Source organism: Panthera pardus, unplaced genomic scaffold (genome assembly GCF_024362965.1).
Source record: "Panthera pardus isolate Hobbes unplaced genomic scaffold, ASM2436296v1 HiC_scaffold_2, whole genome shotgun sequence".
NCBI lineage: Eukaryota > Metazoa > Chordata > Mammalia > Carnivora > Felidae > Panthera > Panthera pardus.
In genome coordinates, this window is record NW_026526765.1 from 62,378,652 (window position 1) to 62,394,074 (window position 15,423).

Sequence of the window (15,423 nt, forward strand, 5' to 3'; positions counted from 1 at the left end):
CATGACTTATTCACCTCTGGAGCGGCAGGACCGGGCACAGCACCTAGCTGGAGTCTTTGTTATTATTTGTGGAAGGAGGGAGGGAGAAAGGATGGGGAGGGAGGAGGAAGGAGGATGGGAGGGAGGAGGGAAGGAAGGAAGACAGAAGGGAGGGGGTAAGAGGGAGAGAGGGAAGGAGGGGGGAGGAGGGGTAGGGGAGGAAGGAAGGAGGGAGGAGGGAAAGAAAAGAGAGGGAGGAAGGAGTAGAGGTAGGGGAGGAAGGAAGAGGAAGGGAGGAGGAAGGAAAGGAAGGAGGGAGGGAGGAGGGAGAGAAGGGAGGGAAGAGGGAGGAGAGCACTTGACGGTTTCCAGTGTTCTTTCACACACATTACTTTATTGAAAAGCCTCAGTGGCAAGGACACCACAGGTCCATAGGTCACACCACAGGGCTTTGCTACTTTTTGCAAAATCTGCAGCCCGCTTGTTTTCAAACGAAATCTTTGTTTTTCGTCAACTGACTGAACGAAATGTATCTTAAAAGGAAATGTTGCATCATTATCCCAAATGGAAAGCTCGAATCACTTCCCATCAATGGAAGGTTGGCATGAAAATGAACATCGCTGGGGGCGCCCGGGTGGCTCAGCCGGTTGAGCGTCTGACTTTGCCTCAGGTCACGATCTCGAGGTCTATGAGTTCGAGCCCTCTGTGCTGACAGCTCAGAGCCTGGAGCCTGCTTCGGATTCTGTGTCTCCCTCTCTCTGCCCCTCCCCCACTCATGCGCTCTCTCTCTCTCTCTCTCTCTCTCTCTCTCTCTCTCTCTCTCTGTCTCTCTCTCTCTCTGTTAAAAATAAAAAAATTTAAAAATTAAATGAATATAGCTGGTGCTTACCACGTGCCAGGCACTCCACTAGGCCCATTAACCCATCCATCCTCATAAGAGTCCTATGGCGGGGTGCCATTATATCTCGAGCATAGAGATGGGGAAACTGAGGCACGCAGGCCTTAAGTAACTTGCCCAAGGCCACCGCTGGAAAGCAGCGGGGTTACCACAGAAACCAGACAGCCGGGCTCTCAGAAACAAAGAGGTAAAGAAAACAAGGTTGTCTTCTGCCTAAATATCGTTGCCCTCTGCGGGCTGTGTCTGAGGGTTCCATCTTGTGGGAGCAGCAGCGTGAAGTGTTCCTCCAGAAGTCATCAGAGAATGAAGGGGAACCGGAAAAAGAATGCTTTTCTCACCGCGGGATTTACTGCTACGTAATGCCACGTCTGTATAAAAGTCCTCTCTGCCAGAGCCAGCGGTGTGCAGCCCACGCTTTGGGAAACGAAGCACAGAGGGCTCCCAGCAGCACCACCAGCACCCCAGCATTGTTAGCTCACGATGTCGTCCAACATCTCAGGAAGCAGAGGCGAAGCGGAATTAAGCCAGGTGTGAAGTTACATCAATAAGGATAGGTAAAACCTAAAATTAAGCTCAAAGCAAATGAATCTAACTGTATAACAAACTGATATCACATCCCCGCGATAGCACGATGCTACGGAGAGGGGACAAAGAACGAATCCAAGAGACCTCTCAACACCGCTGAAAGACTATGTTACCCTCAACCTATAGGCAATTGAAATGGACGGACAGCCTGAACTTTACTTAATAGGGTTACCTGTCGCTCACCAGGTCTGAAGCTATTTTGTGGTTATTGGAGCACAGAGCAGACGAGCAACGCATTAATTAATGTTGAGGCTGTCGCGGTGTTCAGCAGGGGAGATCCAGATATGGAAGGGAGATGATGAGGGAGAAGGCTGTGGTGTGGGCCTGGGTGTGAGGTAAAAGGATGAGCTCATGATGTAAATTTATCAAAACACAAATGAATGTGGGTTTCTAGTTCTTTCTGCTGAGAGGGCCCAGGATCGGAAACACCCCTGATAACAGTGAGCCCAGAAAGCACACAGAGCTTGGCTTATATCTATCATTCCCCAGTAAAAGGAAGCAGGGCAATTTGGGGAAACGGATGGTTCCAAGGCTGAAACAGGAAAGATACAAGATGAGCCTGGAACATCAGGTTTTGGCAGAAGGTACTGAGATGACCAAAGAATGATGGAGAGACACCAAAAGCGGGCAGGAGCCAGCTTGAAGACACCAGTGCAGCCAACTCTGGGACAACCTGAGCACTGACTGAGCGTTGAACAAGGACGGCAATGGATGATAACATATTGAATAAAAAAAGAGTCTGTGAATTCACTCGGATGAATATAAAACAAAGAAAAAAAAGACAGGAAGGAGCGGGGGACAGGGAGGGAAAACTCTTCCTTATAGAAGAATGCCAACTAATAAGTGAAGAGGGAATGATGGGTTTATAAGATCACCAACCGACAGCCATCATAGTAGAAATGAACTCATTTATCATCAACGGACGCTGGCGAATCATCAGGTCAGAATCATCAAGGAAGAATGGAGTGAGAAAACCATTTGGCTCCAAAAGAGTGAAAATGGATTTAGGTAAGAATCAGCCCAGGCGGTGGTTTGTTGGGGGTGGGCAGGATATAGACACAGCCTCCAAAGATCAGCCTCCATATTGCTTGTTAATTCCAAAAGGAGAAAGCAAGCCTTTGCAGGGGAGAAATCCGGTAGACACCAGTTCAGCCAAGAGATCAGTGAGGACCATCAGACATCACATGCCTCCTGATGTGATTCACTGAGGACTCAGCAACGCTGTTGAGGATCCCTGCCAAAAATGCAGGACCTGGATCTGATTAGGAGGAAACAACCTGACAAACCCACACTGAAGGACAAGGCCGCGCTACGACACAATGGGCCTGTATTCTGCAGAAATGTCAAGGTCATGAAAGATACAGAGGGCTGAAGAACTAACTGTTCCAGATTAAAAGAGGGAAAGGGGACAGGACAACTGAATACAGGCCTAACTCTGGGCTGGATTCCAGGTGAGAAAAAGAAATGCAATCAAGGATATGACTGGGACAGTTGGCAACATCTGAATATAAACTGTGTATAAGATAATCATTCCGTATCAAATGTGTATTATACTTATGCAGAAGGACACTGGAGTACTTATGGGCAAAGAGTCATGATGTCTACCACTCATTCTGAAAGAGTTAAGCAGAAGAAGAAAAAGGAGGAGAAGGAGGAAGGCAAGAAGAGGAAAAAGAACAAGAAAGAGAAGCAGAAAAAGAAGAAATAAATCTATATACAGAGAGAGAGAGATTAAAGTCCATGAGTCAAACATTGACTATTGGTTGATTCAGAGCAGGATTTCTCAATCTTGTCATTATTGACATTTCGGACCATAAAATTCTTTTTCTTTTTTTCTTCAGAGTTGCACATGGCAATTCCAAATTCGTCACTTCATTGTAAGAGTTGAGCTGGACGTTAATGATGTCATCTCCAGGGTTGTTAGGGGACAACTGTCCAAATATCATGAGATTTAGTACCATACTGTGTAAGAGGAAGCCCCCCATCCTTTGCTGGGACATACATATTTACTTATTTATATACATATATATAGAAGATTATACATTTTGTTGCTGAGATAGTCTATAACCTTTCTCTTTTGCTTGACAGAGGTGTATTAAAAACATCCCAAATTAGTTACGGATTTTTACATTTCTCCTTTTACATATTTAGAGGCTCTGCTTTTAGGCGCATGTACATTTATGATTGTTTTGCCTTCTTCAAGAATTTTCTCTTTAATTCTATGTATTTTCCCTCCTAATCCCTATTAATATAGTTGCTTAAAATCTATTTGTCCGATATTAATATGGCCACACTAGTTTTCTTTGGCTACTATTTGCACATTATCCATTTTTCCAGGCTTTCATTCACAGATTTTCAGTGTGATTTCATTTCATTGTACCTCTTTTTCTTTATTGAAATATTATCGACATATAGCATTACATTAGTTTTCGGTGTACAAGGTAATGATGTGATATATGTGTATATTGAGAAGTGATCACCACAGTCAGTTTAGTTAACATCCATCACCACACTTTTTTTTTTTCTGCTTGCAACGAGAACTAGAAAATTCTTTGGTGCGAGGGACAGTCACAGCATGGTACATATTCTAGCCTGCTTAGCAGCATCCCTGGCCTCTACCCACTAGATGCGGGGAGCACCTCCCGGTTGTAACAACAAAAATATCTCTAGACATGGCCTCCAGACCTGTCCTCTGGGGAGCAAAAGCATCCCTGCCTGAGAACACTGCTCCAGATAAAGGACAGAGAGGTGTTTGTTAAGCCATCCTTACAACTTTTCTATGGATTTCAATTTTTTCCGCATTAAAAAACAAACACTAGACCACACGTCAGAAGAAGATGGCTGTGGTGGTAGAGGGCCATTTACTCCTCCAGCCCAGTCTTTATATCTATGGCCCCTGCCAGCTGCGAGCTCCCTGAGGGCAGACGTCTTTTCTTCCCCATCGCCCCACTGATGGCCTGGCCACAGCGATGTGTGTCAACACTGGGCAAACTCACAACATTGTCCTCCACAACAGGGGATCAACTAGTTGGCCATCAGTTGGGCATGTCACCAGCTGATGGGGCCAGAGCTAAGAGCCAGCTGAAATGAGGTGGAAAGTGGAAGCCCAGACTCAGAGGGCAAAGGATAGGAAGGAGGGCTGGATGCTCACAGAGGTGCAAGAAGATGGCTTCGAACAAGGCTGGCCAGAGACCAGCATGTGGCCTGGAGCTCCCAGTGGGCCCAGTGTGGGATGTGGGGACTTCTGATCAACCCAAGCAGAGAGGGGTATCCTGAGCCAACAGTGGAGAGAGTAGCAGCCAGTATATCGACTGGGGATAGAAGGGCCATACCTGAGACGAAGGGCCTTAAGCCTCCAGCTGCAGCCCTCTCTCCAAAGGCAGCAAGATCCCTGGCTACAGCCCTCCACCTCTGCAGCCATCGTTGCCACCCAAACTGCACTAATGGAATGTTCTAGAAGGAGAGACTTGGACAAAAGGAGGAGGAGGTGTGGTGGGCTGTGGGACCACCGACTCCCCAGAGAGTGGATCTTATCTGGTCTGTGCCTGAGAGCAGACACTTGGCTTGAATCCTAGGACATCTATGGCAGTCCTAGGGCCCCAAAGACAGAGGTACCCACACCCTGAGGAGCCCGACAGCTCTGTCTAACCCCTTGTCCTACCACCACTCTGCTTCTTCATATTACTGCTGCCACGCTGGCCTCCTTGGGGCTCCTGGCGCCAATTAAACTGGGTCCTAGTCTCAGGGCCTTCACACTTCCTACTCCCTCTGTATGGAATACTCCACCTCACATCCTCTCATGCTTCCTCCCTCACTTTATTCAGCTCAAATATCACTCTCTCGAAGAGGCCCTACCTGATCACCAGCCGCATGCTAGACCATTCTGCCCTGGCCTTATTTCCTTCGTAGCCATTGTCATCTCACTCCTGAAATGGTTATTTTTATTCACTTGATTGTTCGTTGTCTGTGTCTCTTGCTAGACTGTAAACTTTGTGAAGGTAGAGACTTTGCCCCAATCACAGCCATGTGCCCTGCATGAGAACAATGCTTGGCACATAGTAGGTGCTCAATACGTACTTGAATGAATGAAATACTTGAATTAGTTTTCTTTCTGTGCTTTGGTAAGATTATTATCACCTCCAAAGAAGAAAGTGCTGACTCTCCCTTTCTGCCCCTTGAATCCTTGCTTGGCCAAACCCTTTTTTCCTATGCCAGGGCGGAACAGGTGATAAACATTGTTTTTTGGAAGGGCAGAGGAGACCACAATGAGCATGACATTGGGCCTCACTTATCATGGTTTGGCTGCTAAAAATGGATTCCCCAAATGCAGATTCTGACCAGCCCTGGAAAACCCAACCCCACCTTGAATATCATTAGAGAAGTGGCCAACTGTTCTCTCTGCCTGGAGTGTTCTTCCCCTCACTCTTTGCAGAAGACTTCCTGCTAACCCTGCACATATTGGCTCAAATGCCATCTTCCCTGAGAGGCCTTCCCCTGAGCCTCTAGCCCCCGAGCCTCTAGCCCACGGTCACTCTCTCCCATGAAATGCAAATCCTCACATTTGCAATTCAATGTCATTCATCTGCTCCGCAGTTGGTTTGCTGCCTCCTGCCCTAGCCTGTTGGCCCCAGGAGGGCAGGGGCCTTGCTTGCACTGTGTCCTCTGCACATCTGGTCCCTGGCACTGTCCTGGGCCATAGTAGGTGCTCACCGAACTCAGTTTGGAGGCACTGGCGAAGAGGCTCTCTCCAGAGGCCTCCAGCCTGCAGAACCCACTTCACTGCCCCTCACTGAGAACCTGTCTGTGCCCCTCCTGCCGGTAAGGGAGACACGCAGTCCGGCCACTCTCCCTTTCTCCCTAGCACACCAGGAATTCTGCTGGAAAACTGCCAGAGATGGGCTACTTGCTTCCTCCCTAATGCTGGGCCAGCACAGTGTGGAGTCACTGGGGGACCCTCTTGCTCACCAGAAAGGCCCTCCTGCCCATAGGGGCCAGAATGGAGACTGCCCTTGTAGGGAGAGCTCAGGTCCTTGGTCCTTCCCACCCCCTCACTGCTACAACAAAGCTTTCAGTTGAAGGCCATGACCTTCCCCTTTAAGGCTTGGTTTTCAGAGTCTTCACCCACTTTCCCCACCCAGCCCCACCCCATCCCCACCCAGGCCTCCCTGAGGCTCCCCATTGCCCCCAGAGAGAGCCCCAACTCCTTGGCCTGGCATTCCAAATGCTTCAAGAGGGGGAGCTGCGTAGACAGTCTGGCCTTGTTTGGGGCCCCTCCACCACCCCACGCCTGCTCACCTGGTTGCTCACCATTTCCAGGGCACCCTGGGCCCTTTCACAGCCCCGGCGGGGGTGGGGGGGGGCTCTGCAGGTGTTGTTGAGCCTTCTTCCGGGACATCTTCCTGGCAGGGGCAGGATCGGCCCCTCCCTCTGCTGCACTCTGAGCTCTCTGGTGCAGAGACCTGCAGCCCCAACAACAACAGCAACCGTATTGAGTGCTTCTGGCGAGTGCTGCATGTTTTAAGTGCTTTGCATTAAACGCATTCAATCCTCACAACAAAAACCATGGTTTACACTACTCCTACCTGCATTCATTCATTCAACAATATTACATACTTACTGTGGGCCACATGCCATTCTAGGTTCAGGCGCTAGAGCTGAGAACAAAATACGCAAAACTCCCAGCCCTCTGCAGCTTATGTTCTAGTAGAATGAGTTACAGACAACTAAAGGAAAATAGAGGACGTACTAAATAGTGATTAGGGCTATGAGAAAAAATAAAGCAAGGAGGGGCATGCAAAGGATCTGGGGGACTGGGGCAGTGGGGGAGGGGGACTGCCCTTTAAATACTGGAGTCAGATAAGGTGACATTCAAGCAAAGACCCAAAGAAGGTGAGAAAGCAAGCCAGGCCTGTACCTGGAGAAGAGTATTCCAGATAGACAGAATGGCCAGGGCAACATATCAGGGCAGGACTCGAGGGAGCCCAGGGGAGTCCTGCAGGGTGAGCCAGGGGAGAGGTGGGAGGCGCAACAGGTGGGGAGGTGAGGCCACTTGGTGTGGACCCGTGGGCCACTGGGAAGACTTTGGTCCTCCCGTTGGTTGCAGGGCCCTGAGAGTGAGCTATCGGTGAGCCAGCGTGGGAGCAGAAAGGACAGGGAGTTGAGAGACACGGTGGCTCTGAGCAGCGGGGTAGAGCTGGAGAGGGAAAGATGTCCCTGGAATCTGGGTATCTGGATACATCTGAGAGCAGAGCCAACCGGACTTCCTGAGAGTCAGATCAGATGCGGGCATGCGAGACAGAGGAGAGTCCAAGATGTCTCCGGGGTTGGTGTCTGCTCCTTCACAGATTAGGAAATGAAGGCAGAGTCAACTAACCTGCCCCAGATCACACCGCCGGCCATTGGCCGAGCTGAGACTTGAACCCAGGCCTCTGGCTTTGGAACTTGGAGCTCCCTAACCCGCTGTGGTGCCTGGCGAATGCCAAACCTTAAAAGAAGAGTTTTCGAGAGAGGGAGGTAGAGACAGTGCCCGGATTGGAAATGCGACTGCTTCCGATCCAGGCTGGCGGGAAAGCGAAGCATCAGAACACGGACTTGGGCACCCGTCTGCTGGATTCCAGGAAGCGAGGGCCCAGCTTGCCCCTGCAGTGTCACTCAGAGGGCATTGGCCGTGCCAGCCGGCTTCCCTCGGTGTCCCAGGGGCACAACCGCACCCGCGGGGGCCCGACACAGGCAGCTACGTCACCTCCATCCGGCTCAAGGCACTGTCACCATGGAGAGACACCAACAGGCCTCCACAATATCTGGGCAACACAGGATAGGAGGGCTCCTCCTCGCTCCAGGGCCCAGGCCCAGGCACGTTGGAGTGTGGGCTGGGGGTGGGGCCTGGGGAATTCTGGGGCTCAGCCTGACACCCCAGAGGAGAGCAGAGTCAGCACCAGCGCTGCCCCTCCTGAGTGCCCGCAGAGTGCCCCGCCTCATCCCAGCCCCTTCTCCCTCAGCCCTGCCAAAGAACAACTGCTGATCTCGAATTGCCGATGGGGAAACTGAGGCTCAGTGAGGCAAGGTCACCTGGCTGAGATGCAACCGTGAGGAAATGGCAGAACCGGTTCGAGTCCTCAAGCCTGTGTTCTTTCACTCCGTCACGGGCTTCTCCCTGAAGTCAGCATGAGGGCAGTTCGTTCCCGAAAACCAAAAGATTTTTGTAAATGTGGCCCCAAAGGTCATGTGGCAAGTCCCAATCCCTGCCCTCCACTGAGCTGTGAGGCCCCAACCAAGTAACTTCGTCTCCCCGAGCCTCAGTGTTCTGTAAAATGTTCTGTAAAATGGGAGAGTGACCACACCTTCCTCAATGACTACCATGAAGTCCGAATGACTGTGTGTGGAGCTCAGCTGGCTGTGGGTACCACTCAGAATTCTGAAACCTCTGGCCCCAGGTTTGGGATAAAAGGTTGTGGATCCTCGATTCTCTAAGGCACCTTCCAGGCACCAGGCTCAGCACTTTGTACGGGTGATTGTAGTTAATCCCCTCTCAGTCGCCGAAGCAGACACTATCACTATGCCCATTCCCTAGATGGGAACACTGAGGCTCCAAACGGTGAAGCAACGTGCCCGGTTCACACAGCCATAGAGTGAAGGCCAGAATCTGAACCTCAGACTGCCACTGGGCACCACACATGTAGTCAGCGCAGGCCACGATTTTCTCCCGCCCTTTGCGAAGCCTGCCAGCCCAGCTGGGGGCCAGGCACACAGGACGGAGGCGTGAGTCACAGTCACTGCCCTCCAGCAGCCTGCTATCTGATCAGGGAAATAGACCACAGCACATCAGTCAGGGCCATCAGGGGAGGGCTTCAACCACCGGTCAGATCCTTGGACTTTATCCAGAAGGCCATGGGGAGCCATGGAAGGGTCTAGAGCAAGAACACGATACAGTCAGGCTGATGCCCTAAAAAAGTGGTTCCCAGACACGGGCAGGCATCAGAATCCCCCGGAGGGCTTGTTAAACACAGACTGCTGGGCCCCACCCCAGAGTTCCTGATTCAGTAGGTCTGGGGTGGGGCCGGGGAATTTTCATTTCTAACAGGTTCCCAGGTGACACTGCTGCTGGTGATGTGGGGACCTCCACTCTGAAAAAAACGCTGTTTAGAACACAGTGGTGTGGAGGGTGGCAGGAGCACCCGAGTATTTACTGGAATAAAGGCTGTCATATATGTGGTACTGGGAACAGGCCACATCGATCAGCCCATCCTCATAGCTCACAGATGATGAAGCACTGAGACCTGGGGAGGAGAACTACCCACACGGGGACACACAGCTGGTCACTGCTGGAGCAGGGAGTCCATCCTGGGGACTTGGGGCTCCAGAGGGATCCCCCACCACTGGCCCGCTCTGAGATGGGGCCTAAGATGGGGTCCTTGGAGTACAGGACTGGGTCCTGTCCTTCATAAACTACACAGTCACTAAGCTAGAGTCTGTGAGTCAGGTAAATGGGTGTGAGGGTTGCTGCATTCCCAGATGCTGGATCCTCTCACATCACCTGGGGACCCCCAGCTGCAACGAGTCTGCCCTCACCCCCTGCCACTGCAGCGAGGCCAGGAGCCATCCAACCAGGGCAGGTTGCGGCTGCTGCAGAGGGAGAGAAAGGGGCCGTCAGGGTGAGCCTGGAGACCCCCATCCCTGGAGGAGCCCCTGGCCCTGCCTTGAATTCCCCAAATGGCTGCATTAGGGAAATCAAGGCAACTTTCCTCCAGTCACTTTCCGGTGGGCTCTTACCTTCAACACCTCTTTGGGGGACCCAAGCCTGGACATGGCCCTCTTCCCTGCACCCCCAAGAAGGGAGGGCACTGGGAGACCAGTGGCTGTCCTCTCTCTACTCCCAAGACTTATAGTCCCGGTCCCCTTCCTGGCCGAGTGACCCTGAGCCCTGCTCTTGGCATCTCTTTCCCCATTTGCAGACCGCCTGGCTCACAGGCTGCGTGTGGATGGGTTGCAACGATAGCAGGAAAGCCACTACTTCCTGAGCACCTACTATGTGCCAGATCCATTGTCAGATATCTGCCAGGCACCCCATCATTAGCACGATAGATGCAATCCAGCTCCGCGGGTCTGCTCTCTCCCTAGACACGCCTGGGGATACCCCACCAGCGCTACCTACCACGGCCATGCTCACACAGGTTTTGTACATTTGACTTCTTATGAGAGAGAAAGAGAAAGGACGAGGCAGATCAGGCAAACCATTGAGTTAAACAGGAGTGAGGGGTGCTTGTCCCCAGTACGATTTTATGAACCTCCATATGCTTGAGATATTTTATAACACGATCATGCTGGCCCAGGGAGTGTGCAGCTGGCCTGGTGGAGGGAGGGAGGAGGCACTGAGGAACTGGGTCGGGAGCCGGCCAAGTTCCTTGCCGTCCAGATGTCATGGTGAAGACCGGAGGCTGTGACTCACCATGAAATGCTGGGGTAATCTGGATGTTTCTGAAACTCAGAAGTCCCCCCACGCTCTTGTCAGCTCCTGGCAAAGGTGTGGGCCTGGTGAGCCCATCAACCAGCAGAGTGAACCAGGGTTCCCAAGGTGGCCAAGTGTGGGGACACCCACCAGCCTTCCTTTCTCAGGCTCCCCATAGGGATTGTAGGCCATCTCTGGGATGCCTGTGGTTCCAGCACAAGTCGCAGACCCACCACCGCAATGGCCAATGGGGTGGGCCTCTGGGCCCTGCAAACCAGCCAGAGACAGCAGAGCCCGCTCGGAGTTCCCAAGCCCCAGGCCTGGCGGAAAGCCCCTCGCTGCAGAAGTGGGCTGGCTACAGCTTGTTGTGCTGTTGCTAAGTTCTGCGCTGATCAATCTGGGCCTCATGGGTTTTTTTTCCTCTGGTTTCATGTTCTGACGGGAACTGTGCAAATCTGGAGCGCGTTAATCGCAGCCACAGCATTCCAGAGGGCGTGACGCTGCGAGTTCCTCCTTGGCCCCAAATCTTGAGTCCACACCCTCCGGGCTCAGAGGATGGTCAGGAGAGCAGCTCAGGCCAAGCCTGGAATACGATCTATAGGATCCGACCCTCACTGTCCTTTCCAGAAGTTATAACTTGCCTTCCAGAGAGATGGAAGAGGCTTTAGGGCCAATACTGAATTCTGCTTCTGGGTTCCACGGCTCCCCTGCTGGTATTTACAGCTCCATATATTTTGTTCCGAAAGTCACCCTCAGCCTCATTCCACAGGGCCTTGTGCCGGCTCCCTGAGCTCGACCCACCATTCCCCCAGAGATCCTAGGGCCCAGGTTTCACCTCTCCCTCCTTCCTGCCTCCACTCAGCCAGATCTGCCCCTAATTCCTTTACCCTTTCTTCTTTTCCTTCACTATTCATGCTCTTCTAGAGATTAGGCTTTAGAGAGATGGACAGTATTGTAACATTTTTAAATTATTTATACACTTTATAAGTAAAATAATCTCGGGTGGAAATAAGCACTAAGGTGGGTAAGGGGTGAAGAGGAGAATTAGGGTGTACATGTGAGAGAGAGTTGAGGGCACAGCAGCTGGGGGTCCGGGGAAGCTCTAAGGAGGTGGTATTTGGGCAGAGACCTGGAAGGGAAGGCATCCACCACAGAAGCATCTGGAGAAAGACATTTGGGGGGAGGAAACGGCAGGTACACGGGCTCCGAGGGGAAAGGCAAAGAGGCCTGTGTGGTTAAAGCAGGTGAGTGACCAGGCAGGAGGAGAGGAGGTTGAGGGGAACTGGCCCCTGAGGTCTGGAGCTTGGTGAGCTATAACGATTCAGGGTTTTCCCGCAACTACAATGGGAAGCCACTGGCTTGTTGAGTGCACCGAGGTGACATTATCGCAGTTGTGTTTTCAAAGGATCTTCCTGGCTGCCTGTGAGCCAAGAGTGCAGGCAGAAGCAAGGATTCAAGGTAGGAGGCACCTGCTGCAGAGAGGACTGGCCAGGCCTGAGGGGCGAGCGGTGGTGGCTCCCGGAAGAGGTTGGTTTAAGGATACAGGCTGTGGGGTATGAGAGAAACAGAATGAGTCAAGAAACGCTCTGGGGCTTGGGGCTGAGCGGCTGCTGGGAGGCAGGAGGGGAGAGTGAAGCCGTGGTGGGGAAGCTGTGAGCAGAGCACGTCTGTGGGGGTGAAACTGAGAGGTCAGTCTGGGTTCCAGACCGCGTGGAGCCTTGCGAGCCACGGAGACAATAAACAAACCTGCTCTGGGTTAGTTCTGAGGACTTCAGAGAAGTCATTGGTGGGCTTCAGGCAGGAGAATTCCAGAACAGTTCAGGCATTAGCCCCCTCTGAGGATCCTCCTGGTGCAAGTAAGCGGTCTCTTCCTTGCACAGAGAAGTCACAAAGTGACTTCATCTTGGAATCTCGACTCGGCTTCCCTAATGTCTTGTTGCACGGACTATGTTCCACTCTACCATTTCACCGAGAAGGGGACAGGCGCAGAGAGGAGCAGTAACTTGCCTGAGGTCACACAGCAGAGAAGCTGGGATTCAGATCCAGACAGTCTGGCTCCAGAGTCTGTGTGTCAAACCCCTGCACCCCGCCATCTGACGCTTATCACCCCCCTCATCAACCCCCTCCTCCCACGCACACACCGTGCTGCGCAGCTGTGCACGATAGAGATACCTGTGGTAGAGGACACGGCTCCTGCCTGGTTTTACTGCAGGCCTCCCCTCTGTGTTTATTAATTTGCTAGACAAATATTTATATGCGAAGGCCAGGGCTGGGGGCCCGTGTTTCCTGCCTGTGCAGGGATGGAGGAAGGAGGGGCAGGGGAGGTGGGGGTCGGAGGAGGAATTTAATCCTGCAGAATGCTCAGTGCCTGGAGGGAAGGAAGCCACAAACAGGGCCTGGATGGCCCCGGGGTTGGCGCAGGAGAGCTTAGGGGCGAACAGTGCCTGTCTTAGAGTCACCCCAACCCTGTGTGACCACAAAGTCACCCGACCTCTGCCAGCCTCAGTTTCTGGCTGGCTGTGAAGGGGTCAGTGACAGCCACCTCCTAGGGCTACCAGGAGGGTTCTGTGAGACCACCCACGGCACCAAACCTCTCATGACAACTGTTCTTTCTTTTCTAGCTTGGCGGAAAAGTGGCCACCACCTCTCAGTACAGAGAACCACGACTTTTCATTTCCCGGGGCCAGGTTTAACATTTCGTGTATTTCACGCGCTGTTCTTTTCTCTGAGAAGTCTCTTTCTCAGAAAGGCTAGAGGGTGGCAAAATGTGGCAGAGCGGGTCTTAGCTTTCCAGCACCCCCACCCCCCACAAATCAGTCTGGGGCCAGGTGCAGAGGATCCTGGGCCACATGGATCCTCAGCTGTCTCTTGACACAGCAGATTCCAGGGCCTTATTTAGAACCTTTGCTGGGGGAGGGGGCACGAACGACTCCCCTCCCCCCTCCCACCCAGTAATTCACCTGCCCTCCACCACCCCCACCTTGGGGTGAACAAGGGCTCTGGCTCTGGAGCCAGGCTGATTCCCTGACCTTGGGCACAGCCTCAGAACCCTAGTCCTGGCTTACCTAGAAACCCTCACAGCCATGGGCCGGTTATGCCCCGGGCTCCTGGAGTCAGTAACCACGATGGGGTGAGCTGGTGACCCAGAGAGGAAGAAAATCAAGGACTTTCTCTGGGAAGGGAGGTGTAGATGCTTCTTCTGGGAAGGGAAGTATAGACACCTGTGCCCTTACCAGTATCATTAGAATTAAATATCACGTGAAACTCTCTGTGTCTTAATGAGAATATGCATCACATTATCTACAGCCTAGGAGGAGACTAGAAGAAAAGACTGCAACCGGTAGACAATTCCTGTCTCTGGGTGGTGTGGGAGTGTGTGCAACTTTTATTTATGCATTTCTTGTTTCTATATTTTCTAAAATTTTCCCATTGAAAATGCACTATCATTAAAATCATGAGGGGAAAAAAAAAACCAGTGATGAGGCACCTGAGTGGCTCAGTCGGTTACGCATCCGACGCTTGATTTCGTCGCAGGTCATGATCTCACGGTTCGTGGGTTCAAGCCCCATGTTGTGCTCTGTACTGACAGAGCAGAGCCTGCTTGGGATTCTCTCTCTCTCCCTCTCTCTGCCCCTCCCCTACTCGCTTGTGCCCTCTCTCTGTCCCTCCAAATAAGTAAACTTAAAAAAAAAACAACCCAGGGGTGCCTGGGTGGCTCAGTTGGTAAAGCGTCTGACTCTTGGTTTGGACTCAGGTCATGATCTCAGGGTTTGTGAGTTTGAGCCTTGCATTGGGCTCTGCACCGTCAGTGCAGGAATTCTCTCTCTGTCCCTCCCCTGTTCTCTTTCTCTCAAAAATAAATAAAAACTTGAAAAGAAAAAAAACAATAAAAACACGGGCACCTGGATGGCTCAGTCGGTTAGGCGTCCGACTTCAGCTCAGGTCATGATCTCACGGTTCGTGGGTTCAAGCCCCATGTTGTGCTCTGTACTGACAGAGCAGAGCCTGCTTGGGATTCTCTCTCTCTCCCTCTCTCTGCCCCTCCCCTACTCGCTTGTGCCCTCTCTCTGTCCCTCCAAATAAGTAAACTTAAAAAAAAAACAACCCAGGGGTGCCTGGGTGGCTCAGTTGGTAAAGCGTCTGACTCTTGGTTTGGACTCAGGTCATGATCTCAGGGTTTGTGAGTTTGAGCCTTGCATTGGGCTCTGCACCGTCAGTGCAGGAATTCTCTCTCTGTCCCTCCCCTGTTCTCTTTCTCTCAAAAATAAATAAAAACTTGAAAAGAAAAAAAACAATAAAAACACGGGCACCTGGATGGCTCAGTCGGTTAGGCGTCCGACTTCAGCTCAGGTCATGATCTCACAGTCAATGAGTTCGAGCCCCACGTCGGGCTCTGTGCTGACAGCTCAGGGCCTGGAGCCTGCTTGGGATTCTGTGTCTCCCTCTCTCTCTGCCCCTCCCCTGCTCATGCTCTGTCTCTCTCTGTCTCAAAAATAAATAAAAACATTAAAAAAAA

General features: G+C 51.9%; 1 long non-coding RNA gene across 1 annotated transcript; it reads right to left on the bottom strand.

Annotated features, from left to right (window-relative positions):
• Positions 1-11,920: 11,920 nt before the first annotated feature.
• On the bottom strand, positions 11,921-13,144 carry LOC109267422 (uncharacterized). The gene is made up of 3 exons (XR_002080086.2): positions 13,080-13,144; positions 12,654-12,914; positions 11,921-12,453 (listed from the first exon to the last, which is right to left on the bottom strand). It is a non-coding gene; the product is annotated as an uncharacterized LOC109267422 (long non-coding RNA).
• Positions 13,145-15,423: the final 2,279 nt, after the last annotated feature.